This window comes from Armigeres subalbatus, chromosome 1 (genome assembly GCF_024139115.2).
Source record: "Armigeres subalbatus isolate Guangzhou_Male chromosome 1, GZ_Asu_2, whole genome shotgun sequence".
In the NCBI taxonomy this organism is placed as follows: domain Eukaryota; kingdom Metazoa; phylum Arthropoda; class Insecta; order Diptera; family Culicidae; genus Armigeres; species Armigeres subalbatus.
The window spans coordinates 291,346,706-291,368,918 of NC_085139.1; the positions used below are offsets into that span (position 1 = coordinate 291,346,706).

The 22,213-nt window shown below is 36.8% G+C and overlaps 1 protein-coding gene across 5 annotated transcripts in view; it reads right to left on the minus strand.

Annotated features, from left to right (window-relative positions):
- The window catches only part of LOC134207708 (otoferlin-like), a 385,951-nt gene extending 364,322 nt beyond the window's left edge, over positions 1 to 21,629 (minus strand). For 3 of the 5 annotated variants that reach the window (XM_062683528.1, XM_062683523.1, XM_062683522.1), the window contains exon 1: positions 21,589 to 21,622. The gene's annotated coding sequence lies outside the window, so the exon portion shown is untranslated. Of the gene's footprint in view, positions 1 to 21,588 lie in introns of all 5 variants that reach the window. The other 2 variants (XM_062683524.1, XM_062683525.1) reach the window with 2 other exon arrangements.
- Between the last annotated feature and the right edge of the window lie 584 nt (positions 21,630 to 22,213).

A 22,213-nucleotide genomic window follows, 5' to 3' on the forward strand; every position in this document is an offset into this window, starting at 1 on the left:
CCTACGGATAGCACTCCTTCTAGGCTTTGCGCCACAGGTAATTGAACTCGATTCTGTGCTGTTTGCGCTGCGCACGAGCCGAAACAAAAATTCTCACGCAAATGTTGACCGCGCGCTGGCACGACTCTAACGTAGCAGCAAGCAAACAGTTTGATTCATCGGAAAAATAAATGTCACGATGTCGCGTACATTTTTTGGCAAACTGTTTCAGCTTGTTTGGCGCAAGAAATTTGACTGAAAAAAGATAAACATTCGCATAATCAAAGTGTTTTAATGTACATTTCCCAACACTGCCGGAAACTGCCATTAAAGATGAAAAAGCAATGTGAAGAATGAATTAATAAAATAACAAAAATATAGAATATAGAATTTCAAGTAAAAATAATAAACAATGTTAAAATATTTGAAATTCAATCGCAGTAGGCAAGTGAAGTGTTAGCATGCCTAACAAAGTAAATGTGCACAAATTTGAATCTGAATCGCAGTGGGCTGAGATGGGATGCCAGCATTGATGTCACGTTCACGTCGAAAAAAATATCATTCAGTGTTCGTTTCTTGAGGCGTGAACACGCAGTTTGTTTGCAAGTGTCCAACGCTTATTTTCAACGAAAAAAAAGCAAATTGGATGACGGATTGGCTTGGCTACGACAATGACTTGGTCGTTGCTCCCCCAAAAGTTGAGAAATCAGGCAAAAAATAATGGTAAGCGTTAGACGCAGAACAAAATTGCAAAAATATAATTAAAAGCCATGATGTGTGGATACAAAACGGCAGAAATAATGGTAAGCCATGATGAGCGAGAGCAAAAGAAAATGGTGAGCCTTAAACCAGCAACAAAATTGGTATTTACGACAAATTCAATTTGCTTCGTTGTGCCAGTGAGCATAACATGTTTATATCCTAGTTCATCCTAGAATCTGTTTGAAATGGAAAGTTATTTACAACGTGCTGATAAACGTGAAACTAATAGGTTGGATATCTTGGACGGTATTGGAAAACGCTATATTATACAAAGCGTGTTTCGCAATTCCAAATGTTCGTTGATTAAATCCCGCCATTTGGACAAACAACTTAAAAGAAAAAATCAGCTGACTCGGGAAAGTTCTTAAATTACAAAGAATACGTGAACCAATAGCAAAACAATGGCTTAGAAACTAACATTAAAGATCAGTTTAGTTTGGAATTCAATCTTTTGTCAGCACTAGTGCTCATAAGATTTCCAGTTGGTAGACAATCTCAAAACTTTTGAAATTTTAAAAGTTGCCATCTTCCAAAAAGTTGATTGGAAAATCGAAATCAGTACTAGAAAACTAGAAATCATTTTGATTTGGAATTCACGTGCTTGTTCGTGATAGTAAAAGTATATAAGACTACCAGTTGGGCTGATCGGCACATGTGAGATTTGTAGAGTTTTCGTGTTTTACAAAGATGTTCCGAAAATTATATCCATGTTGAAGATCGGTTCGGTTTGCAAATCATCTGCCTGGTGGCGCTACTGTACATGATACTTCCAGACAGGCTAGATATCTCGGTATTGGTGGGATTTGAAAAGTTTTTGACGTAGGACTACGTCTGTCTTTTCTATATTGGGGTACACTTAACGATTGCGAAAATCAGGGACCGTCACGAAAATATGATAGACTTTAAACTTTAATATCTTGGCCGTTTTTGATGGATTTTCAATTTTTTGGACCATTCGTTCAAGGATGAGTCAACACTTTTTGTATTTATATGAAAATACTAATTTTAAATATTTATTATTCAAAATTTATAAAAAGTTTATAAATACCCATATCAGATCACAAAGGGCGGGGCTAACGGGCTCAATTTATTAAATACAAGAAAGCTGCTGTTCTGCGCGCGCGCGAGCTATTTTGATCGGGATTCCACAAAGAGCGGTTCGACATACGATGCAGCGGGCAGACACAGCAGCATGAAGGCGTGGTGGCAGTGGCTATGTGGAAAATTTATTCCAAATTTTGGAGGCTTAGCGACAAATCATAAAGTGACGGTCGGACAGTTTCATCGCAAGGTGCCGGCAAACGTTTGGATGCAATTAGTTATTAGAAAGTCGCAAATGGTTCTTCTCAGGACCAACATTTTATGGAAAGAAAGAGTTAATTGCGAAAATGGATTGTTTCGGTGGCATCGGGTTTATCGTGGTAGCTTAGTTGCTGTTAGTATTTCCATCCATTCAAATTTACTTCATCATCTCCCTCCGACTCGCTATCAAATTCGCTATTTACGATCGAGTTTTGTATTTTGAAGAAAGATTATTTCGGATAGTCGGATCAACCTTCTTTTGTATAAAATAGTGGCTTTTGTATAAAATCAATGAAGACACCACCTCAGTGGAAACTATCTACAGCAACCACCCATCGGTGAACGTCGCTCGGACAAACAGATGCCAAGAGATAATGTTTTGTAATATGAAGAAACTTCGTCTTGAGTCAAATTTTGTTGATATTCCTCACAACAATACGCATCTAAGATAACCAACATATCATAACCAAATTCAGAATCCTGCGAGAAAAATTCACAGGATTCTTAGAATTTCATCATTCTCCGAGCGGTCCGTTGTCTGCTGCGGAATCCCGATCAAAATGGCTCGTGCGCGCCGTGAAGCAGCTTTTTTATATCTAATGAAGAAATTCCATTAACCCCGCCCGTTATTAATCGTTATGAGTGCATATTATATTTACACCCATACAGATCACAAAGGGGCGTGGCTAACGGGCTTAATTTATTGAATACAAGAAAGCTGCTTTCCGGCGCGCGCGAGTCGGGATTCCGCGGAAAGAGCGGAATATGCGGTTGGACAAAATTTGATGCAGCGGAGCGGACACAGCAGCACGAAGGCGTGAGTAGCAATGGCAAAGCTGAAAATTTATTCCAAAAGGTGGAGGCTTATTAGCGAAAAATTATCAAGTGGCGGTCGGACAATTTCAACACAGGGTGCTGACAAATGTTTGGATGCAGTTAGTTATTGGAAAGACGCATTGGGAAACGAAAATTGGTTCTTCTCAGGACCAGCATTTTATGGAAAGAATTAATTACGAAAATGGATTGTTTCAGCGGCATCGGGTTAAGCATGGTAGCTTGGTTGCTGTTAGTGATTCCATTCGTTCAAATTAATTGCATGATCTCCCTTCGCCGCGCTATCAAATTTGCTAGTTTCGATTGAGTTTTGCACTTTGAAGAAAGTTCATATCGGGTTGTCGGATCAACCTTCTTTTGTATAAAGACCTTTGTGGAGGACACCAGCCTCAAGAATGGCTGAAATAAAGGAGAAATAAGCAGAATCAGAAAAGGCGTGAAACCAAACGCAAATATATTTATTTGCAACGTTTGATTTTCGCCCGCGCTAATAAGCGTACGTGGCAAAGTAAGGATTGTGATGCCCCGACTGAAAGCCAGTCAAGTAGCTTCAGTGGCCGATGAGTCATGTTAATTCCACGGTTAGAGACTCAAAGTTAATCCAACTGGGAACAACTATTCAACTTCTTGATTCAGTTGGCTTCCGAGCAGTTTGCTCAATGTTAATAAAACGGCACAAATTATTATGACAAATACCATCAATTTTAATAGCTACGTAGTCCTACGTCACCTTTGCGTTCAAACGTATTGGACTGCACCTTTGAATTTTTGATTTGTAAAGTTATTCAGAAAAAAAGTGTAGTGAGAAGTGATTAATTAGAAACGGAGATGAGTACTTAGTATTGAGATGTCTGCAGTAACAAATGAGAAGTGATTGGTGAGAAGTAAGATGCGATAGTTGCGAAGTTGGAAAACTGAAGCAAGAGGTGAGAAGTGAGGAATGATAAGTGGTATGTGAGAAGCGAGATGTTGAGAAGTGAGTGGTATGATATAAGACAGAAATAAAAAGGAAAAATAAAGGAAGAAGAAAGAAAGAAAAACCCAAATTTATCCCCCAGTGGTGATTATGACTTTCTCGATTCAATGTGTTGAATTCAAGTTAGTATGGTAAATGCAACGTAAATTGCCTACATTTAGGCGGTTAATAGCTTCGATGCGATTATATCACGCTGCTTAAAAATAACTCAACTATGAGAGTAATGGATTGCGTCACGGCTAAATTGATTAATGATTTAAAATGTGCATGTACACAGCGTATTTGATAAAAGAAAAATAGAAATATTATTCAAACCGCATGAGATATTAGCAAACAAAAACAATAGTGTCCAACTAGGAAAGTTTCTCCGTCGAATGAAACTAGTTGCACTCGAATCGGTCAAGTCCTTCTATATGAAACGTGTTTAACAATAAAAAATTCCCGGGGCTACACACACACACACACACAGTCAGACATGTGCTCAGTTTTTCGAGCTGAGTCGATTGGTATATAACACTATGGGTCTCCGAGCCTTCTATCAAAATTTGGCTTTTGGAGTGAAATTATAGCCTTCTGGTACAACTTTGTTGTACGAGAAAGGCAAAAACAAAGAAAAGAGACGAATAAATAAGGAAAAGGGATGGAGAAGGAATAAAGAAGGATGAAAATAGAAGAAAGTAAATAGGTAAAGAAAGAAAAAAGAAAAAGGCAGCAAAAGAGGAATGAAGGAAATTGGAAAGAATAAGGATTAATTTCCCAATTCTCCATTCCCACATTTCACTTCTCACTAGCCACATTCAACTGCTCACTTTTCACTCCCCGGTCCTATGTTCTCACTTCACACTTCTCACTTTTTTCTTCTCATTTCCAGTTTACATTTCCCACTCTTCGCTTTGAATTTTACATTTCTCAGTTTTCCTTTTTATTTGTCTCTTCTCACTTCTCAATTCTCAATTCCCGCTTCTAACTTCTTACTTTTCACTTCTCACTTCTTTTTAACGAAGAAAGAAGGACAAAAGCGGAAGAAAGTAGAAGGAAGAGGGTTGAAAGAAGAAGAAATAAGGGAAAGGAAAGAAAATAGAAGGAAGAGGGAATAAGGGAGATGAAATAAGAAAGAAAAAAGGTCACTTAGCACTTCGCACTTCTCACTTTTCAATGCTCACTTCTTACTTTCTACTTCTTACTTCTCACTTCTCATTTCTTAATACTTACTTACTGCTTACTTGTCACTTTTAAAATTCTAGCTACGAATTTCTTATTTCACACTTTTCACTTTTCATTTCTCACTTCTCACTGCTCGCTACTTACGTCTCACATAGCACTTCTCACTTCTCAATTCCCACTTCTCACTTCTTGCTTTCCACTTCTCGCTTCTTACTTCATACTTCTCATTTTCCACTTCTCACTTTCCAATTCTATCTTTCTTTTTCTCACTTTAGCTTCTCACTTTTCGTTTTTCTTTACTTACTTTAAACTTCGCATTTTCCCCTTCTCACTTCTCATTACTCAGTTTTCACTGCTCACAATCTTTATTTTCCACTATTAGGCCAGACGAAATTCAGCCAAATGGCCCGACACCGTGTATATCGTGCATGTGAACCATTTCTGACAACATCGAGTTAGCGAGGTGATGTGCGTTGGAAAATTACTTCGACTTAGAGAATATCGAGTAAGGGACGGAATGCAGTATGCTAGATTCAAGGGACTTTGAATTTCATCGAGCTAGGGAAAATATCGACTTACTGAACATCGAGTTAGGGAGAGTTCACTGTAGACACGGCATACAAAAAACAAGGCAGGCTCAACACTTATATAAACATCCAGCTTGACTGTACCCATATGTCGTCACTACTATCCTCGTACAAGCTAAACCGAGACGATGCTCTACGGTCTCAGCATGCTTACTTTTGTACTCTAACATGTGGCGATAAAAGTTACGTCACTCTAGAAGTGTCATTTTTTTACAAGCCTACCTTGTTGAAACGGTGGACAAAAATGTAAATTTGTACTAATTTCAGCCTGCAGCCAGCCGAAAACTCTAAAGCGCTCAAGAATCTTTGAAGATTCTTTCTGCCTAATGAGCATCAAGAACACAATTCTAATGCTTGCGAAAACAATGGGTCGTATGAATAAAAAGTAGCAAAACTCAACGCTTGTAGTATCTACTCAACAATAAAGTCCATAGAGAAAACTACATGTTCGATATGAATAAAAAAATTCAAACTTAAGGCATATGCTAAATTTAAATTTAGCCTTTACTACAGTTTACTACCATTTACTACATGCAGAAAAGTTAATACAAAATAGACCTCATGATGACGATGATAATTTCATCATTTTTTGCAGCTAATCGACAAAAGAAATGTCTTTTTATTTTTTTTTCCTTAAACTGGACTTCTATTATTAAAAGCAAAGACGATTCGCTTCGATTCTGATGAATAATCTGCATTTGAAACATGAGTGGCAACGTTTTGATTAGACTACAAGAAATCATACTTTTATTCATACCGAATCAGTTGTTTGTAGTATGTTACAAATTTTTAGTATAGTAAAGTCTCTCTTTATTCATACACGGAAGAAATAAATTACCCAATAGTGAGTTCAATTCATCTAACCTCGAACATCTGTACGGGAAGCCAAAATTGAGTAAATGGGGTCGAAGTAGTTTGTCTTTACTCCCATGTTAAAAAAAGTACCCAACGGAAAATTTATATACTCAACTGGAGGTTTAATTCACTCAATTTTGAGTTCAGACAATAAATTGTTTCGCTTTTTGTGTTTTACAACAGAAGAAAGAGTGGATGAAAGAGAAGAGAAAAATAACTCTTTTTCTTCCGTGTACGAACATTTTCCACAAGTGACGGTAACCACTCAAAATGTAGTAAACTCGAGCTTACTACTTTTAATTCATACGACCCAATCACCTGGCAATAACGACGTATTAATAACATATCGGTCAATCCTGCTCATACTAAATTTCTATAGGAAATTCTTTTAAATTCCATATTTTGTTTTATGAAAAAGAATTTCCGTTAGGAATTCCTTTGAATTTCATTGAACAATTCCTTTGACACTCCAAAGAGTTGAAAATTACCTTTACGTCATTTGGTTTAGACTAGACCAGTGCGCCGAAGTATTTGTAAACGGCGGCAGCATAAGGCCATTTTACACCGGCGGCGGCGGCGTCAGCGGCGTCACGCCGTAAGCAATGTTCGGCGTCAGCGGCATGAATCGCCGTGAATAGTTTTAAGCTGTAAAAATCACGCAGCAAGGCCTATCATGCTTTTATTGAATAGTAGGGTTTTTGTAAAATTGCTAGCTATAGACAAACTGATTGGGTGAACAAGCTATAGCTTGTATCTCCACAGCAAAGGTTTAAATTACACCATCCACTAGGATATTGCCGCATCACAGCACATAAGTTCACTGGAAAGTACTTCAGATATAAATCCAGAAATTCGTTTGGAAATTCCTCAAGATGTTTCTCAGAAAATTCGAAAAAGAAATTCGGAAAACTAATTTAGAATAACCTTATCAATTATTTCACAAATTTCTCCAAGAATTCCCTTGAAAATTTATTTGAATATTGCTTCGGAAATTCTTTCCAAAATTTCTCCAAAAGTTAAAAACTTTTTAGGAATTCCTCTGGAATTCCTTTAAGATTTTAAAAATACCCATAGGAAATCTTTCATGAATTTCCATCGGAATACCTACGGACACTGTTATAGGAATATATCAGGAAACCCCTTTAAGAGAAATCCTTCGGAATTTGATTTCAATTTTTTTATTCCTTCAAGAATTTCTTTTAGGAATTTCTAATAGAAGTTTTTCCAGTAATTCCTTAAAGAATTTCTTCGGAAATTCTAAGAAGATATTTTGGTATCCTTTTGAAATTTCCTGTGGAATTTATTTAGAACTTTCTCCAGGAATTCTTTCTGAATTTCTTTAGCAACTCTTCCAGAAATTCCGGTAGAACTTCGAAATTTACTTTCTTAGTTCCTTTAATAATTCTTTCGGGAATATCTTCAGAAATTCTTTTAGGAAATCTTCGGAAATTTCGTTTTTAAATTCCTTTAATTTTTTTGAACCGTTGTTTAAGTGATTTTTTTTTATTGAAAAAAAGTTTAACACTCAAATACCTTTGGAAACTTCTTCGAAAATTCCTCCAAATTAGAATTCTTTCCGGAATTATTCCTGTATCAATTTTGTATGGTTTATTGAAGGAATTTCCTAAGGACCTCCTGGAGGAATTTTCGACTCAATTCTTGAAGGAATAACCGAAAGAGAACCTGAAAAGATTTTCTAACAGAAATTTTAAATGAATTTCAAAGAAGTGAACCAGTCAAGGGCTGAAAACCTCTATAATAAATTTTGTTTGACTATTATCGGCTCATTCAGTCATATAAAGCAGCTAAAACGCTGTTGCGTCTATTTTCCGACATTTTGGTGTATATTTCAATTTCTTCAGCGATTTAGAGGTTATGTTGGGTATGTTTGTGCCCTGTATGACAATAGTAATAAACTATAGAGGAAGACTGTCGCTGTCGTCACTGGCAAAACATTTTTTGCTGGTGGTGAAAGGGTGCTAAATGTCAACAAAGAAAAACTCAGTACGTTTTGACAGATATGTACCCAAAATGTTTGAGAACGAGAAAGGAAACCTCAGCGACAACCGTCCTCTATAGTTTACTACCTCTATTTGTATGACATAACGATGTCAATTAACACTGGCGTTCCACTGAGGTTCAAACGTCTATTATTTTTTTGCACTTCACTGTGGCTTGATGTTGGTCAAGTTATATCCCACCTACACTTTCGATAAAAGCTTCTTTGAATTTATCGCCCGCACACTAGTGATTTCGTGTCTATCTGTTTAATTGACAACGTTATGTCATACAGGACACACACATATACAACAAAAAGTTGCCTCTGAGTCCCTGAAGAAGGTGAAATATACACCGAAACGTCGTTTTAGCTGCTTTATATGACTGATAGTCAAACAAAATTGAGCACAACAGTCGAAAGTATCACATCAGCTCTATAATAAAGAATAAAAAAAATTAAATAAATTTCTGAAGTAATATCTAAAAGAATTCTGAAAGTAATTTACGAAGAAATGTTTAATGGATTTTCCGAACAAATAGCTATTAGTATTTACACAGAAATTCCTATATTTCTCCAAGAATTTGCATTGAAAGCAGAATGGTAATTAAATTCGATAGTACTATTGGGTGGAGCCGCATGCACAGCAAGACTCAAGCCAGGATGATGGATAACAACATACATTAGGGTGGCTCAAATTAGTATGGGAAAAACTTTTTTCAATTTTTTTGGTGGGCCGCCCTCTTATTCAGTTCTCATCGATGCCCCGATGCTCTGAACAAAATTTCAGCCAAATCCGTCAACGTTTGGGCAGTGCTAAACTCGTTGGAAGTTTATTTGCAAAAATGTATGCAGAAACATCCCAAAACAGTGAATTGCAGTTGAACGGCACAACTTACGATAAAGAACTATGATACTCACTTAGATCTTGAAGAATTTAATACAGAATGCTATGTAGAAAACCGCGAGAAGATTAGAGTTTGCCCGGCCAAGTTATTAGCATTTCTCTGAAGTGGGGTTTGAGCAAATTTCGTTTCTTTTACCTTTGAAAAGAAATAAATTCACCCCTACAACACTCCAGTAAAATGCTAATATCTTTGCCTAAAAACTCTAATCTTCTCGCGGTTTTCAGCATAACATTCTGTATTTAATTCTAAAAGAACTGAATGAGTATCATGGTTCTTGATCGTAAATTGTACCGTCCAACTACAAACCACTGTTTTTGGATATTTCTGCATACATTTTTCCATATAAACTTCCAACGAGTTTAGCACCGCCCAAACGTTGACCGATTTGGCTGAAATTTTGTCCAGAGCATCAAGGCATCAAATAGAACCGAATAAGAGGGCGGCCCATCAAAATTTGAAAAGGGTTTTTGAGCCACTCTAACATACATACATACATACATACTTTCGAAAATTTCTACTAAATTCTGTTGGACATTATTTCAAGACATTCCATTCCCTCGGAAATTAATCTAGTAATTCTTTCGGAATTTTCAATGCCATTTCCTTCCAAAACTCCAAGCAATTTCCAAAGGATCTCCTAAAGGAATTACCGACATTCTTAAATTTCTTAAAGAATTTCTTTGGACATTCCTCCAAGAATTCCTTCAGATTTTTCTCCAGAGATTCCTTCAGATATTTCTCCAGAAATTACAACGGAGATTTTAATGAAACACAACTTATTAGTTTGATCGTGTATTTCAGAATGATCTTCAAGTCACTGTCAACGTCTAGTTTATGACTAGGTCTACTATGATCAAGTATATTATTACTACATTTCGGCCATCCTGATCAGTCAATGCCTTCATTGTAAATCGAATCATTTAAATTTTCATGTGTTAAATTATCAAGAGATAACCATAATTTCATATTCCTTGGAGAACACACTGAGTTATATAGAAGACTAATTTGACAAATGTCTTATAACTTCTTCTGAATTAGTTGTCATTGTTGAATAAAACTTACCAAATTTTGTAAATCCATCGACTATAACAAGAATATATTTGTAACCACCACAAGAAGATAATTGAATAGGTCAAAAGTGATCCAAATGAATTGTTTTAAAGGGTTCATTACCTTTATCAATACATTTGAGAACCCCTTCTTTCTTTCCTTCCTTATGGCTGAAAAATATGCAACTAATACAATTTGATATATACTTTTTCACTATTTTGTCATGTTGGAAAACCAATAGTGTTTCTTTATTTCATTCAATGTCTTTTCAATTCCAATATGACCCATATTATCATGACAAATTCGAATAATCTTATCAACCATAAACTTTGGAATTACTAACAAAATTTTATCATCAATTTTTCTAAAAATTATGCCATTTCTTAACTCGAAATTTGGAAAACTACTATTTTCTAAATGTTTTTATATCTTATCATCTTGCTCTTGAGCCAAAATCACATTTCTTTCAATAGCTTCAGTTTCTAAAAGGCTAATTTCACTGATTTGTAAGTCATCTATACACAATTTTTTTTTCTTTGTTCGTATTCTGTCTACTCAAAGCATCAACATGCCGCATTTTGGCTTCATCTCTGTATTCTAAAGTGTAATTATAGTGTTCCAAGAACAAGGCCCATCTACTAATTTTTTAATTAATTTCTTTTTTAATTACGGTTTAGCCAATGCACTGCAATCCGTGTAAATTTTGAATTTTGTACCAGACAAATAAACCTGAAATCTCTTAATAGCTTGTACTACTGCCAGCATTTCTAATTCAAAACTACGCAGTTTAGACTCAAATTTATCAGTACTTTTACTAAAATAGCTTATAGGGTGAAAATTGTTATCATTTTGTTTCTGTAATAGAATAGCTCCAAATCCATGACTACTAGCATCGCAATGGAGTTGTGTTTCAGCATTTGGATTAAAAATGGATAATATTGGTGTACTAATTAATTTCTCTTTCAACACCAGAAATGCTTCCAACTGAGCTGCATTGGAATGAAAAACAGATTATTTTTAAAACATTGTATATGTTACATCAGTTTATTGTGTAGTTGAATTGACTACTTTCAGTGTATTTACTTTATATTGATCATAATCAGTTCAAAGTGTAATGAACTGTCAATCCACTTATGTAACGTAATGAAACGATTCTGAAGGACATAAAACCAATAAACAAACGAAGAGCAGGTCTCTTTCGCTTAATAACTCTCAACCAAACTAGTCGTATAAAAGTGTACCGAAATACCCCTATAATACAATACATTACAGCTGGCGACGAAGGATAAATTTTAATTCAAGTGTTTAGTTTTTGGTAACTATCCGTCGGGATTCCGTCCAACATTAGTTAGCTGGTGCTCCGGTAGTGCAGTAAAAAAAAACTTAGCAGACGAAGAAAGGTTGAATTGTTTGAAACAAAGGTTTCCGGACTGCGCATTGACCATACTTTTCCGGCAACGGTTGAAAGGAAGTTGCTAATTGGCATCAGTGAAAGTGAACATCCTGTGACGAGTTTTAAACGAATTTCTGTTCGGATTCTTGTTCGAAACTGGTGACAAATCTGTTCGGATTTCTGTTCGGATACGTTCAGCGATTTTTCCGCTCCGCTGGTTGAGCGGCTAGCAAACCGCTTACTGGCTGGCATACGTAAAGGTCTGGATAATTTGGTAAGCTACCCATTTTTTGTCTCTTCCTTTTATTATATCCGGGTGCCAATTATTTTTCAAAATGGCTCAGGCTACATTACATATGGAACCATATAGAAAAGGAACATCATTCTCCGAATGGATTGAAAGATTAGGATCTGTGTTTCGGTTGAACAAGATTGAGGAGATAGATAGAAAAGATTATTTTGCTACCTTATGTGGTCCTGCGGTGTATAGTGAAGTTAAATTATTGTTTCCTAATACTGATTACTGCGATATCAATATGACGAAATGGTAGCCAAATTGAAAAGCCGATTTGATAAAACCGAATCGGACATGATCCAGCGGTTCAAATTTAATCACCGGGTGCAACAGCACGATGAAACAGTAGAGGACTTCGTTCTTTCGGTGAAGCTTCAAGCCGAATTTTGTTCTTTTGAGAATTTCAAGGGGAAAGCTATTTTGGATAGAATTATTGCTGGGGTCAAAGACAAAGCCTTGCAGCAGCGGCTTCTTAGTGAAGAAAATTTAACCCTTCCAAATGCTGAAAAAATTGTTATTACGTGGGAGATGGCTAGCTCCAACGCGAGGCATATGAAAACGAATGATCAAGATCAAATTGCAGCAGTTAGGCAAAGTAGACAGAAAGGTATCTCTTTTAAGAAAATGGAGGATGTTCGGGAATTGGCTAGATCACTCAATAGAAACGAAAAGGGATCGGTAAAAGACAGACTTGGTTATCGACCATACGGTAGGCCAAGGTCAACCGATTGGAAAAGGGACAACAGCAGAAACCGACTAGGATATGAGAATCGCGTTTGTGATTTTTGTGGACTGAAAGGTCATTTAAAGCGTAAGTGTTTTAAATTAAAAATCTTAAAAGAGACACCGTAAAATTCATGGATACTTGGCAAGCGGAACATGGCGGTAGTGCAGCTGCAGATGAGGAACATATCAGTGGCCTATTCAACCGATTAAAAACCGAAAAATCAGACAGTGAAGACGAGGATTTTGACGCAGGTGATTTAGAGTGCATGATGGTTTCGTCTATCAACAAGATAAATAATCCATGTTTAGTAAATGCTATAGTTGAAGGCAAAAAGTTAATTATGGAAGTGGATTGTGGTTCATCGGTATCCGTAATTGGTAAAAATCAATATTTTCGTATGTTTGACAAAGCTTTAAAAAAAAGCAGTAAGCAATTAATTGTTGTAAGTGGAAACAGACTTAATATTAGGGGAGAAGCAAATGTTTCGGTGAAAATTAAGGAAAAAAAGGCATACTTGCAACTATTAGTAATTGACTGTGATAATGAATTTATTCCCCTGCTTGGTCGGACTTGGTTGGACGTATTCTTCTCAAATTGGAGGGATTTCTTTACTGGTTCTTTAATGGTGAATGGTTTGACTGAACATAATTTTGATAAAACAGTGAAAGACTTGAAACATAAATTTTCAAATGTTTTTAGAAAGGATTTTTCATTACCAATCAAACATTTTGAAGCGGATTTAGTCTTAAAATATGAATCACCTATTTTCAAAAAGGCATACGACGTGCCATATCGTTTACGTGACCAGGTTGTGAATTATTTGGGACGCTTAGAGAAAGAGGGTGTAATAACTTCGGTAAAAACCAGTGAATGGGCTTCTCCTGTGGTAGTTGTAGTAAAAAAAATAACGACATCAGACTAGTGATTGATTGCAAAGTTTCTATCAACAAGATAATCATACCAAATACTTACCCTTTACCAACAGCACAAGATTTATTTTCTGGTTTAGCAGGTTGTAAAATGTTCTGCTCTTTAGATTTGGAAGGTGCATACACCCAGTTATCTTTATCGGAAAAGTCTAGAAAATTCACGGTTATAAATACAATTAAAGGATTGTTTGTCTATAATAGGTTACCCCAAGGCGCTTCTTCTAGCGCCGCAATCTTTCAGCAGGTGATGGACCAAGTACTGAAGGGATTAGAATATGTCTACTGTTATTTGGATGACGTTTTAATTGCAGGTTTCGACTTTGATGATTGTAATAAGAAATTAGTTTTGGTGCTAGAAAGGTTAAATGACTATAACATTAAGGTAAATATAGATAAATGCAAGTTTTTTGTTTCACAGTTAGACTACCTTGGTCATGTTCTAACTGAAAATGGTCTGTTGCCTTGCGCAGATAAGGTTGCTACCATAAAAAAAGCTAAAATTCCTCAGAATGTAACAGAACTTAAATCTTTCATAGGTTTAATTAATTATTACAACAAATTTATACCACATTTATCTTCCAAATTATATCATTTATATAATTTATTAAAGAAAAACGTGAAATTTTTATGGGATGAAAACTGTGATAAAGCATTTGAGCTGGCAAAAACATCTTTATTAGAAACCAACTTTTAGAATATTTTGATCCAAAAAAACCTATTTCAATAATGACGGTTGCTTCTAGTTTCGGATTGGGAGGGTGATGGCCCACATTGTAGATAGTGTTGAAAAGCCTATATGTTTCACATCGTTTTCCCTGAATGCCGCATAGAAATCGTACCCAATTCTACACTTGGAAGCATTAGCTTTAGTCTGCACCGTAAACAATTTTCATAAATATCTATATGGACAAACACTCAAAGTTTTTACGGATCATAAACCATTATTGGGTATTTTTGGTAAATCAGGTAGAAACTCTATTATGGTTACTCGATTACAACGCTTTATTATGGCGCTATCTATTTATGATTTTGAAATATTTTACAGGCCGTCACATAAAATGGGCAATGCAGACTTTTGTTCGCGGTTTCCTTTAAAACAGGCAATTCCAGATGAATATGGTTTGGAATATGTCAGAAGTATAAACTTTTCGGGGGAAATGCCACTTGATTATTGCAAAAATGCAAAAGAAACAAAAAAAGATGATTTTCTACAAAATGTTATTTTATTCATGAACAAAGGATGGCCAAATAATGTAGACAAAAAATTTATGAATGTATTTTCCAACCAAAAGGACCTGGAGATGGTAGAGGGTTGCATGCTATATCAGGACCAGTGGTGATTCCACTACAGCTACAAAAACATATTTTGAGACTGCTCCATGCTAATCATAATGGTATGGTAAAAATGAAGCAGTTGGCTAGAAGAGCAGTGTATTGGTTCGGTATTAATGAGGCAATAGAAAAATTCGTAAAGTGTTGTGAGGCATGTAACCAAATGGCAGTTGTACCTAAACAGAAAATAGAGTCTAAATGGACACCAAGCACTAAGCCTTTCAGTAGAATACATATGGATTTCTTTCATTTTTCTGGTCATACCTTTTTGTTGATTGTAGACAGTTTCTCCAAATGGTTAGAAATTGAATGGATGAAAAGAGGTACTGATTGTTCTAAGGTATTAACCAAATTGGTAGAGTTTTTTGCTCGTTTTGGTTTACCTGACTGTTTAGTCTCCGACGGAGGTCCACCTTTCAATTCTCAGGCATTTGTAGGATTAAGAGAAGCAAGGAATAAATGTATTGAAGAGTCCTCCATATAATCCTGCCAGTAACGGTCAGGCAGAGAGATTGGTTAGGACTACCAAGGAGGTATTAAAAAAGTTTCTCATTGATCCTGAAATAATGGAATTTAATATGGAGGACCAAATCAATCTTTTTTTATTCAACTATCGTAATACATGCTTACCAAATGAAGAAGAATTCCCATCAGGAAAAATCTTTACTTATAAACCAAAAACCATAATGGAGCTGATAAATCCAAAAAAATAACGAAATACAAATTGTCTACACAAGCTGATTACAAACATGATGTTATTCTATCTTTCAAAAAGAAAGCAGATCTCGTTGATCCTTTGGACAAGCTGATTAGTGGTGACACAGTGTGGTACAAAAATTATAATCCACATAATCCTGTAAGATGGTTAAAAGCTATTTTTCTAAGACGTGTATCTCGTCATATTTTACAGGTAGCAATTGGAAGCGTGCATACCACTGCTCATCGAACCCAAATTCGTCCGGCTAATGATCCGGAACCCTTTAAAAGGCCAAACATCTCGCTTCCTACTACCAACTCACAGAAAATGGCCCGATCAATTCACCCGCCGGTTACTACCGGTTGCGAACACACATTGGATTTCACAGAAGAACTAAACGGTCGTGGCACCAAACGTAAACGAGAAGATACTCGGCCGGATATCGAACCTCGGCGATCTAAACGAGTTAGACAAGCTAAGTCAGATCCGAATTATGTTTACTATGATTAGAATTAAGGTGCTCTGAATTAATACCTTTGAAAAATATCAATGTGTTCAAAGTTGAATTATATAAATTCTTCCGAAGGGGGAAGATGTTACATCAGTTTATTGTGTAGTTGAATTGACTACTTTCAGTGTATTTACTTTATATTGATCATAATCAGTTCAAAGTGTAATGAACTGTCAATCCACTTATGTAACGTAATGAAACGATTCTGAAGGACATAAAACCAATAAACAAACGAAGAGCAGGTCTCTTTCGCTTAATAACTCTCAACCAAACTAGTCGTATAAAAGTGTACCGAAATACCCCTATAATACAATACATTACAGTATAGTGGTCTTGCGATAAGAGCAAAGTTTTTAATAAATTTACGAAAATAACTTGTTTTGGAACAGGGAATTTTGAAATAGCTTCAATATGCGATTGATTCCGTCGTTTACCGTTTTCATTCATTGTACCTAGCCTAAATAGTCAATCTCATTAAACAAAAATTTACATTTTTCAAGATTCAATTCCAAAAATTGTTTTAAGTTTCTAAATGCTCTTCAAATGTGTCTAAAAATATAATAATATTATCAATATAAACACAAATTGTTCCTTCTTCTATTATTTTTCTAATTAATGTTTCAGATCGGGCGCATTACAAAGCCCGAACGGAACGCGTAAATATTCATACTGTCCAGATGGTGTTACAAACGATGTATATTTAGTACATTCAGGAGCGATTTTGATTTGGTGAAATCCGGCTTTTAAATCCAAAACTGAGTAATATTTTTTGTTCCTTAATTTATCAAGAATATCTTCAATTAATGGTAAAGGGTAGTTATCTCTATTTGTATCTTTATTTAGCTTTCGATAATCAACACACATTCTAACATCACCATCTTTCTTCTGAACCAATACAATAGGGCTTGCATAAGGAGAATCACTTTCTTTGATAATATTGCTACTCAAAAGCTGTTTAACTTTCTCGTCGACTTTATTCTTCTCAACGTATGATAAACGTCTTGGTTTGAAATGAAATTGATTACCCGATTTTAAAGAAATTTTCATACTATAATTTGTGACAGGCTCAGAAGGTTTGTCAGAATATAAATAATGTCTTTTCAAAATTTCGTAAAACATTGCAGATTGATCACTACTTACATTACCAATATTATTCTTTATTTTGGATTCTTTGAACAATTCTACAGGGTTTGCATCTGAAAGATATCCAGCCATAACATTTTCAATCAGAGGGTCTCGAGAAATTTGGATGTGGTTTCTCTCGATAATTGTTCGAACATCTGGTTTCATGATAATATCTCTTCCAATAATAGCATCGTATGAAGACATCGTCAAATCAGGAACGACCAGAAAATTAATCCTAAAGCAAACGTTTTGAATAACAACATTAGCGCGAAATATACCTAAAATAGTAAGCCGTGTTCCTCCGATACCCTTATAGATTTTTTTGTGATCATAATGTTCAATTTTCGATTGTTTCGTAAAAGTTAAGTGTATTAGAGAAACAGGGCTTCCAGTATCAAATAAAGCTTTCAAGTATTGATCAGTATCAGTCAATGTTATATCTACCAATCCGTTGTTGTTGTCGGTCTGTTTGTCTAATTCAACATCCACAATTCCTATTGAATTCGATCGCATCTTTGGGATAGGCTTGTGAGTAGATTGTTCTTTCCTTCCAAACATTTGGTGAGCATGGTAACATCTTGCGGCAACATGTCCTGGCTGCTTACAGTTGTAACACACGATTGTAGTTGAAATTGAAGGTCCTCGAATCTTGATCATCGAAAAAGCTCTTGCAATATCTGCTACCGTTGAGAAATTCTGCATTCTGGCTTGATTTTTCAGGTGCTGATCTGGAATTCCTTCAACGAGATATTCGACAAACTCATTTTCTTGTAGATGTAATGGCATTGCTAGCATTCTTTTCTCGTTACAATATTGACCGAATGTTTCCATAGTGTTCCACTTCCTTAACTCCAATCGTTTACGCGCTTCGAATAGACTTATTTTTGAGGAGAAAGTTGTTTTCATGGCACAGAAAAAGTTGTGAATATCCATAGACAACAGCTCCGGTGACGATGAGAGCCAAACTTGAGCATTTCCTTTTAAGTGTTTCAATACTAGCAGCTTCATGATATCGTCGTTTATCTTGAAAATTTGCTTCGTATGCTCGACGCTAACGAAATGTTCGACATTCTCCGCATAGGATCCAGAGTAGTCCGGCAACAGTGAAGAAATTTCTTCCTACTTGAATATCTGATTTGAAATTGCCGCTGTTCCAACATTATGTTCCTCTTCTTCCGATCTACATACAGATGGTATTCCAGTAACTTGGCGACCGTCTACAGCGCGCGAACTTCCTTCTTGACAAGTATTTTGGCCAGAATTTCTTGCCCCTTCGGATTGATTTTCTTGATTCAGAAAAGGAAGACTTCTTCCGAGATTTTCCGAATCTTCGATTTCCGAGGGCTTCTGGCTTCTCAAAAACATCTTGGGCGATCTGTTGTATCCCACTTCTGAATTTTAATGAAACACAACTTATTAGTTTGATCGTGTATTTCAGAATGATCTTCAAGTCACTGTCAACGTCTAGTTCATGTCTAGGTCTACTATGATCAAGTATATTATTACTACAGAGATAAATCCAGAAATTCCTCAAGGCTCCAAGAATTTTCTTCAGATATTCCTTCAGAACTTCCTCCAGGACTTCCTGGAAATTATTTCAAGAAAACCAAAAAATAATATTTGCAATCCCTAACCTCGAGTCAGCCGCGTGTACGTCGGTTACCCAAACTAACTCTAGTTAAAAGAAGATTAGCAGAAATTATAAAACTGAATTGTACAAAAAAACCGGCTCCTAACGCCAAATGGCAATTGAGCCTTCCAAATAAACACAAGATTAAAAAAGAAATTTCTTTGGGAATTATTTATCGAAACAAATTGAAACAATTTTTTTTTCGAACAATTCTAGCAATTACAAGGAAGAGTGAAGGAAATGTTTAATTTGGTGGGTCACGTGCCCCATCGTGCTCCAGCTCCAGAAGCCAAAAGATCAGTTTTGCATTCGCATATCATGAGGCTAACACAATGATACTCCATGCCCAGGGAAGCTAAAAAATCCTACGAGACTGGGAATCCAAATCCAACATTCATTATGGTGTTGATTTGTAGCCGCGTTTGTAAGCACTGGACCAATTAAGATATGTAACATTCAAACCTTTAAAAAGATGATGAACCACCCAATGCGACCAGAATGAGGTTATTCCACATGAAGTTACATATGAGATTAGAAGTTCATCGCCACGCTCATTGATTTGTAGATCTGTAGCCAAGAAGTTTTTGGATGACCTAACATTTAACACGCCAAAGCGGGTTAAAGTGACAGGGATAAAAGTAAACAAATCTGCTAAAGGTAAAATAGCTATTTAATTAATGCTTGATAGGTTGCCTTGGTTCGGCAGATGCGAACGCACTGCATAATGTGATTTTTGTGTTGGCCAAACATCGGCGTGAAATACGAAATTCGGCGGCGTGGAGCCAACCGGCGTATGGCGCGCCGCCGACACCTTGACCGGCGTCGGCGTACGTCAATAAGTGTCGGCGGCGGCGGCGGCGCACAGGTCTAGTTTAGACGTCTTGCTGGTTACTTCGAAGTTTTGCACATTTTCGTCTCGGAGTTAATGACTACGGAGCCGCTTAACGAACGCTAAGCTGCGTGGCGTCATTATCAGAAAACAAGAAGAAGTGTTTTTTTTCAAAGCGCAGCAGTAAGACGCATGGCATTTCTGCATGTGATTGAGTTCATTTCCCTGTTCAGGCCAAGAAATGTTCGGGATGAAAATTTTATTGTGTTCTCAGCGTGCCTCACCTCATTGAAGCCAATGATTGACATAATGTCATACAATGTCAAAATTATCGGACAATAAATCATTTATAATCACTTTTCTCTTCTGAAAGGAAATTGTAAACTGCTCGCTCAATTTCCGAAGTAATAAATTTATGAACGAATGAATAGCCCAAACAAGATAATCTACCAATTTTCCTGTTTTTCACGCCGAAAACGTTGAGCGACTGAAAAAAATATAAAAGCAGCTTCCATACCAAAAATAAATACCTACCTCATCATAATCCGGAACGAGAAGAAAAAGTGTAATCCTCGCGGAGCAATGCCGGGCAAGAAACCATGGTTCAGCTGAAGCTCAAATTTCCAATTAATCCATGACTGTCCAGTTGGTTAGGCACCCGCAAAAAAGGTTACTCCCGTCATGTGCTTCCACTTCTCTGGCCATCGCCGTTCGATTTGTTTTTGGTTCACACTGACGAAGGAAAAACGTTCACATTTCTCACACTCGACCCGTCGTCATCGTCACCCACTCAGGAAACTAAAGCTCGTCGTGTTTTTATTATCCCGTTCACCAGAAATAACATCCACGTTAACTCTTTCGGAAAACACCCGCGCCGTCGGGTCCAAGATCAACAGAAAACGTCCAAACTGGAACTTGCTTATTTCATGTTTTCCTAGAAGAAGCTTTCGCTCGACCTTTACACTTTTTTCCTGATCCGTTCCGTTCGTTTGCTGAAGACCGAAACTGCCCAAAAGACCGACCAGTCCAAAAGATCTAAGTAAGCGAAAAAACACAGCACATTTTTTTTGTTTTCTACAAACACATACTCTAGGGTGGCTCATCACCATATAAAGTTGGAAACCAACCTTCTTCATCTATTATAAAAAGTACCTAATTTGATTAAATTTCACTAAAAAAGATAAACTCTGATCGATGCACTAACGAGTTAACTGACTCATGCCATTCAAATTAGGTGAACGAATTCGCTCATAATTACTATGTCTGTAAATATGGCATTTCTGTTTATTTACGATTTACATAAGAATTTCCTAAAGTCCCAAACAACTATTTAAATTTTTAATTTCCATTTTCTCCCATTTCAAAAAGGGCCACCTCACCCGACTCCCTCCGATTAACCCTTATTCTCCCCCTCGTCACGGCACACTCGGGATCACGCTTCACCTCCCACACTGACTGGCACATTCGAACATTAACTTTTCTGTTGCTTCACATTTCAATTGCACCACATTTCCTTGCGCGTTGTTGAAACCCCGGCTGGTCACCAGCACCCCCATCGGGACAATACTTCAAACTTTCATCCACCCGCGTCCACATGGCTCTCAAAGCGACAAGCTCACTCTGGCCCCAAAACAGCCTAAATCCAACCCACCCAACTCACACCAACACTGAGAGGGGGGTATGTTCCCCAGAGGTTAGGACACCTACCCTAGAAAAGCGCGGTTCCAATCGTCCGGTTCGGTTCAAAGTTCACTCAGGACTGAGCCCAACTCGGTGCGACCGTGAGCTTTTTGTGCTGATCTGCTGCCGTGGCCTCTGCCTATGCTGTAGTTCGCGCTCTCAGTGCTCCGCTCGTGGTTCGTTCGCCAGCGAAGACGGGCGGCATCCCAGTTGTTCCCAGCATCGTCGTCCCGTGGAGGGAAAGCTTCCGTCGCCACCAGCCAGTAAGTGCAGCGTGATATTGTTATGATGCGATGGACAGATGATTTCCACGGGAGAGAGTGTGGGTGATGATGACGGGTAACTCAGAGCAAATGGGTGGCTTTCGTTAATGCTGCTCTTGGCACACGTGCAAAATAAGCTACGTTTTTCCTGATGAATGATTTTGATTAAAATAATCATAATTCACCGTTCACCAGCAATCCTTACACATTAAAAATTAGACTTATTACGCATTTACCTATTTAGATTAGAAAAAAAAAACTTTCAAATAAAATCATGAGCAGCTTTTTATTTGAAATCTTAGGCATAGTTTTATTGAGATCCTCCGAAGGTTTCATGAACTATGAATTATCATAGAATAGTAAGATTAATATCACGGATTTTTTATCAG